This window comes from Myotis davidii, unplaced genomic scaffold (assembly GCF_000327345.1).
Source record: "Myotis davidii unplaced genomic scaffold, ASM32734v1 scaffold405, whole genome shotgun sequence".
NCBI lineage: Eukaryota > Metazoa > Chordata > Mammalia > Chiroptera > Vespertilionidae > Myotis > Myotis davidii.
Window position 1 is genome coordinate 741,489 of NW_006296048.1, and position 6,476 is coordinate 747,964.

Here is a 6,476-nt window from a genome sequence, read left to right on the forward strand (position 1 = left end):
GGTAGTGATAAACTCCCTAAGCCTTTTTTTGTGTCTATGAATCTCCTTATTTCCCCTTCAATTTTGAATTTTAGCCTTTCTGGATAGAGTAGTCTTAGATTCAGCCTCTTGTTTTGCATCACTTTGTAAACTTTCTTCCATTCTTTTCTGGCCTGGTGTGTTTCTATTGGCAAATCATTTGATAATCTTATGGGAGAGCCCTTGTAGGTAACTTTCTGTTTCTCTCTTGCAACCTTTAAAATTCTGTCTTTGTCCTGAACGATTGCCATCATAATTACTATGTGTGTTGGTGTGGGTCTTTTTGGGTTTGTGACTCTGTGCTTGTGTGACTTTTTTCTCTTTCAAATCAGGGATGTTTCCTGACATTATTTCTTCAAATAGGTTTTCTAACCCTTGTTTCTCTTCCTGTCATTCTGGCACCCCTATTATTTGTATGTTGCTTCATTTCATGTTGTCTCAAAGCTCCCTTAGGCTCTCCTCCTGTCTTTTAATTTTTTCTCCAATTGCAGTTCAGTTTGGGTGTGTTTCGCTTCCTTGTCTTCTAATCAGTAATTCAGTCCTCTGCTTCTCCTAGTCTACTGTTGAAACTTTCCATAGTGATTTTATTGTAGCTATATCACTCTTTATTTCTTCTTGATTCTTACATAAGTTGTTGCTTTTTTCATGTATCCAGTATATGAAGTGTATGACCCTTATTAAGAATTCTTCTTCTGACATATTGCATGCCTCTGTTTCACTTATCACCTTTTCTGGTGATCTTCCTTTTCTTTCCTTTGGAGGTTTTATTGTCTCCCTATTTTTGCTCTCACCAAAGGATCTAGGTGTCAATTCATGCAGAGGCTGCTCCTCGGGTGGCAGTGGCTATTCAGGCAGTGGCTGCTTCTTGGGGGCGGGGGGGTCATGGCAGCAGCTTCTCCACAGTTGGTTGTGGCTCCTCTGGTGAGCATTGCTTGCTTGGCTGCTCACAGCAGTGGTGGCTCCTCTGGCTGGAGGGGGTGGGCTGCTCATATGGCTGTTGCTCCTCGGATGGAAGCAGGCTGCTCATACATCTGCTGTTCCTCAGATGAGAATGGGAAGCTCGCACAACTGCTGCTCCTTGGATGGTGGCAGGGTGCGCATGGCTGCTGCTCCTTGGATGGAGGCTGGCTGCTCGCACGGCTGCTGCTCCTCAGATGGGACATGCTGCTTGTGAGGCTTTTGCTCCTCATACGGGGACAGGCTGCACACAGCTGCTGCTCCTCAGGCAGGCGAGGGCAAGCTGCTAGTGCAGCTGTTGCTCCTTGGATGGGGCCCAGCTGTGCATGGTTGCTGCTCCTTGAAGTGGGGCAGGATCCTTGTACAGCTTCTGCTCCTCAGATGGGGTCATACTGCTCACATGGCTGCTGCTCCTTGGATGGGTTGTGCTGCGCATAGCTGCTGGTCTTCGAATGGGGGTGGGCTGCTCATGTCTGCTGCTCCTCAGATTGGGGCTGGCTGCTAGAGTAGCTGCTGGTCCTCGGATGGGGGCAGGATGCTCATGGGGCTACTGCTCGTGGCGCCCTGGATGAAAGCATTGGCCCAGACAGTGTGGAGTGCTCTTCGGAACTCACAGGAGCCAGTGGCCAGGGTGGCTGGAGTCTCAGTGACAGTGGGACCACAGCCAAGGTAGCAGGTCCCTGACGGGGGTAGCTGTAGACTCCTGGGTGGAGGTGAGGCTGGGCTCTCAGTCACAGTAGCTCTCCCCTTCTAGAAGGCTCAGCCTCTGCAGTAGAGCCGGCCACCCTGGGACTGTTTGCAATAGTAGCAGAGTCTCCTCAGCTAGGCGAGCCCAGTCCACCTGTCCCCAAAGGTCCTTCAGGATCTAACTGTCCCTCACTCACATACCCCCCCCCCCACACACATGTCAACACACTCTCCTTTTGCTCCCTCACTCACTCACAGTCTCTCCCTCACTGCCTCCATCTTTCTGCCTCTGTAGTTGGGTCTGGAGTGTTACTGACCCTTTCGTGGATGGGGTCTATCCAACTTAGCCCCCATGAGCCCATGGTCAAAATGAAGGCTGGGAGAAAAACAGTGGGGCAGGCTCAAACCAATATCAGACAGAAACTTCAAAAATTAGAGGGGTTTGTCAGAAAGAATGCCACTGAATTGTTAGAAATTGCCAACAAGGTCTTTGTGAATCGAGACCACACTGCCAAGGAGGAAGAAAGAAGAATGAAAAGAGGTGGCTCTCCTGCTGCTGCCTTGAGGCAACCAGTCCTGCTGGAGGATCCCAAACAGGGACAATGAGGGACTAAAGAACCAAGGAGGAAAAGGCCCTTGAGACAAGACCAATGTGCCTACTGCAAGGAATCTGGGCACTAGAAAAATGAGTGCCCCAACCGTCAGAAGGGGAGCCAGGAGCTTCTACTCCATCCAGCTGCTACTGGGCAGAACCACTAGAGGCCGACCTGATCGGCCTGGCAGGAGTAGATTCTGACTAGGAAAGACCAGGCTCTATTCAACTTAGCCCCCATGAGTCCATGGTCGAAATGAAGGCTGGGAGCAAAACAGTGAACTTTATGGTAGACAAGGGGCTGAACATTCTGTAGTGACACAAAAGGTAGCACCCCTATTAGGACGAGAAGTCACGATTGTGGGGGCTAACAGAACCAAAACCCATAGAGCATTTGGTGGCCCCCAACAATGCCAGTTCCTGCATCTACCAGACTTCCCAGTCCCGCTGCTGGGTAGGGACTTCCTGGCAAAGATGGGTGCAGAGACAGCCTTCACCCCGGATGGATTGGCACTACTGCGCCTAGATAAGGAAGCCCCTCCCATGATTCTGTTTCTGATGGTACCACAGGAGGAAGAATGGAGGTTGTGTACCACCCCCCCCCCGCCATCTGATGAGCCAACAGTGGCCCCAGAGTTAGAAGCTGAGTTCCCATTAGTCTAGGCAGAAGAAAACCCCCCTAGTATGGCAAAAAACACGCCCCAATACTGATTGACCTGAAGCCTGGAGCTTAGCCTGTCAAGATATGCCAGTGTATGGTTTCATGGGAAGCACATCTGGGGATCCAGGTTCACTTAGACTGACTACTCAAGTGGAGGCTTCTAAAGCAATGCCAGTCTCCATGGAACACTCTTCTACTACCTGTAAAGAAGCCTAGGACAAACGACTACTGCACAGTGCAAGACTTAAGGGCCATTAATGAAGTCGTTATCATGCTGCATTTGGCGCTGCCTAACTCATACACTTTGCTAGGACTCATACCTTCTGAGGCAGAATGGTTCACATGCCTGGACTTAAAGGATGCCTTTTTCTGCCACCAACTAGTGCCTAATAGCCAGCCTCTGTTTGCCTTCAAATGGGAAAACCTCACCACGGGCACCAAGGAACAATTCACTTAGACTAGACTGCCTCAAGGATTTAAAAAAAAATCACCAACCTTGCTCAGTGGGGCACTAACATCTGACTTAGCCAGGTTCCTGGGATGGGACTTGGGATGTGTCCTCCTCCAATACATAGACGACCTCCTATTGGCTAGTCTCACCGAGGCCCAATGCTTGGGGGGAGCTAGGGCTTTACTCAGGCTGCTGATGGAGGCTAGATAGCGGGTATCGAAGAAAAAGGCACAAATTTGCCAAAAGGAGGTCAAATACTTAGGCTTCAGAATTACTGAAGGCAAACTAATACTTGGGGGTGAAAGAAAACAGGCAGTCTGCGCTATTCCAGTTCCCACTTCCCATTGACAAATTCGAGAGTTTCTGGGAGCCGCTGGGTTCTGTCGAATATGGATTCCCAGATTTTCAGAACTGGCAAAATCTTTATATGAGGCTCCAAAAGGAGAAGGAAAGGCACCCCTTGTCTGGGGCCCTGACCAAGAAGAGGCAATTATGACCATCAAGACAAAACTCATGGAGGCACCAGCTTTGAGACTCCTAGACGTATCACAGGACTTCAACCTGTTCGTACCCAAAAAGAATGCGATAGCTCTGGGGGTCCTAACCCAGGATTTTGGGGCTTGGCAGAGACTGGTGGCCTACCTTTCAAAATAAATTGACCCAGTTACAGCAGGCTGGCCACCCTGTCTGAGGGCCTTAGCGGCCACCAAACTGCTGATTAAGGAGGCAGACAAGCTCACCTTGGGACAAAACCTAAACATTAAGGTGCCCCTCTCTGTCATTACCTTGATGGACACAAGAAGGCAGGACTGGCTAGCTCAGGCCTGGATGGCCAAGTAACAAGGGCTCCTATGTGAAAACACATGAATGAGACTGAAAGCAGTGAAAACTGTAAACCCTGCCACCTTCTTGCTGATAGCAGCTAGGGCTCCAGAGCATGGCTGCCTGGAGGTGCTTGATGAAGTCTCCTCCAGCCGGCCAGACCTGACAGATAAACCACTGCATAATCCTGACCTCATTCTGTACACAGATGGCAATAATTTCATGAGTGAGGGCAAAAGATATACTGGGTATGCAATAGTTTCAGATTTTGAAACTTTGGAGGCAAAGACCCTTCCTGAGGGATGGTCTGCTCAAAGAGCAGAACTGTGGGCCCTGGTGAGGGCATTAGAACTTAAAAAGGATAAGTGGGCCAACATATATACTGACTTGCCACCCTACATATATATGGGGCTATATACAAGGAAAGAGGACTCCTTACTGCAGGAGGGAAAGGAATCAAAAACCAAAATGAAGTCCTGAAACTGTTAGAGATAGTCTGGGAACCAAAGGAAGTAGCAGTCATCCACTGCAAGGGACACCAAAAAGGAAAAGACTCAGTGTCAGAGGGGAACTGTCAGGGAGGCACTAAACAAGCTGCAAGAGAACAAGAAACACCATCCAAAATCGTGCTGGCCCCAGAACCACCTTTACCCCCAAAATATACAGCTCAGGAAGAGGAGTGGGCACAGCCATAGGGAGGAAATATGACCAAGGAAGGATGGTGGATACTCCCAGACCACAGATCTATGTGCCAGAGCAACTAACCCACCAGGTGGTCCTCCAGCAACATGAACTGACCCATTTGGGAAAAACCACTCTAGGTGCCTTATTGAGCCGGTACTACCTGACTGCTTGACTTCCATCCCTCTGCACCTTGGTCTCCCAACAGTGCCTCCTCTGTGCTCAAAACAATGCCAAGCAAGTCCTCATCAGGCCCACCAGAATCCAGCACTGTGGCCAAGCACCCTTTGAAGATCTGGATTCCCTAAAGTAGGACCCAGCAGGGGAAAAAAATATCACCTGGTTTTTGTCTGTACTTTCTCAGGCTGGGTCAAAGCTTACCCCACATGCATGGAGAAGGCAAGAGAAGTAACCAAAGCTCTACTAAGAGACATAATCCTGAGATATGGAATGCCATTAACTATGGGCTCAGAAAATGGCCCAGCCTTCATGGCAGAAGTAGTACAGCAGGTAGCTAAGATTCTAGGCATCTAATGGAATTTACACATGGCCTACCAGGAAACTAACCTGCCCTGGACTGAAATACTGCCTCTGGCTCTCCTTCAGGTACGCTGTACCCTGCGGGCAAATATAAGGTTCTCTCTTTTGAAATCTTATATGGGAGACCTCCCTCATTAATCAAACTCAAGGGGGGCATAAAAGAACTAGGAAATTTAGAAATTCAAAAACAGTTTCAAGGACTAGGAAAAACCATCCTTAAAGTACATAGGTGGGTAACTGAAAGAATACCCATTTCTCTGGGAATATCGGTACATCCCCATAAGCCAGGGAACCAAGTCTGGGTAAAAGACTGGAATAAGGAACCTCTCAACCCAACCTGGAAGGGGCCCTATTTAGTAATACTAACCACTCCCACAGCCCTTAAAGTTGGCAGGTCTGAACACCTGGATACAACACTCCTGAATCTAGGCAGCCCACCCACCAAAGTACAACCAACCAGAGTGGAAGATAACCCCCAACGAAGACAACCCTCTGTGGATCACCCTTAAGAAGACAGTAAAACCTGCTGATCGACCTACATAAAAGCCTAAGGACTCCATCAGTAGACCTGATGGTCAACACCTGCTGGGCTGATCCTGGCTTTGGACCCTGATCAAGTAGACTCTCTAGCAGAAGTAGTATTACAAAACAGAAGGGGTTTAGACCTACTAACTGCTGAAAAGGGAGGAATATGCCTCTTCTTAAATGAAGAGTGTTGCTTTTATGTTAACCAGTCAGGAATAGTTAGAGCTATGGACCAGCAATTAAAGAAACAGGTCTCAAAAAGGAGACAGGAATTGTCATAATCTTGGAACTCCTGGAGTAATATCTGGAATTGGGTGTCTTGGGCTCTCCCGCTCGCTGGCCCTTTCCTAATGCTTCTCAGAGCACTTCTTTTTGGCTGCTGTATTTTCAGCATGCTAACCCATTTCATTTCCTCTCATTTAGAAGCAATAAAACTCCAGATGATGCTTCAAACAAAGAACCTCAACATCCTATACAATCCTCTAGATGGCGAGGAGCCCTAGTTGCTGCATCCCCTCCCTATTCAATGCTCCCATTCAACA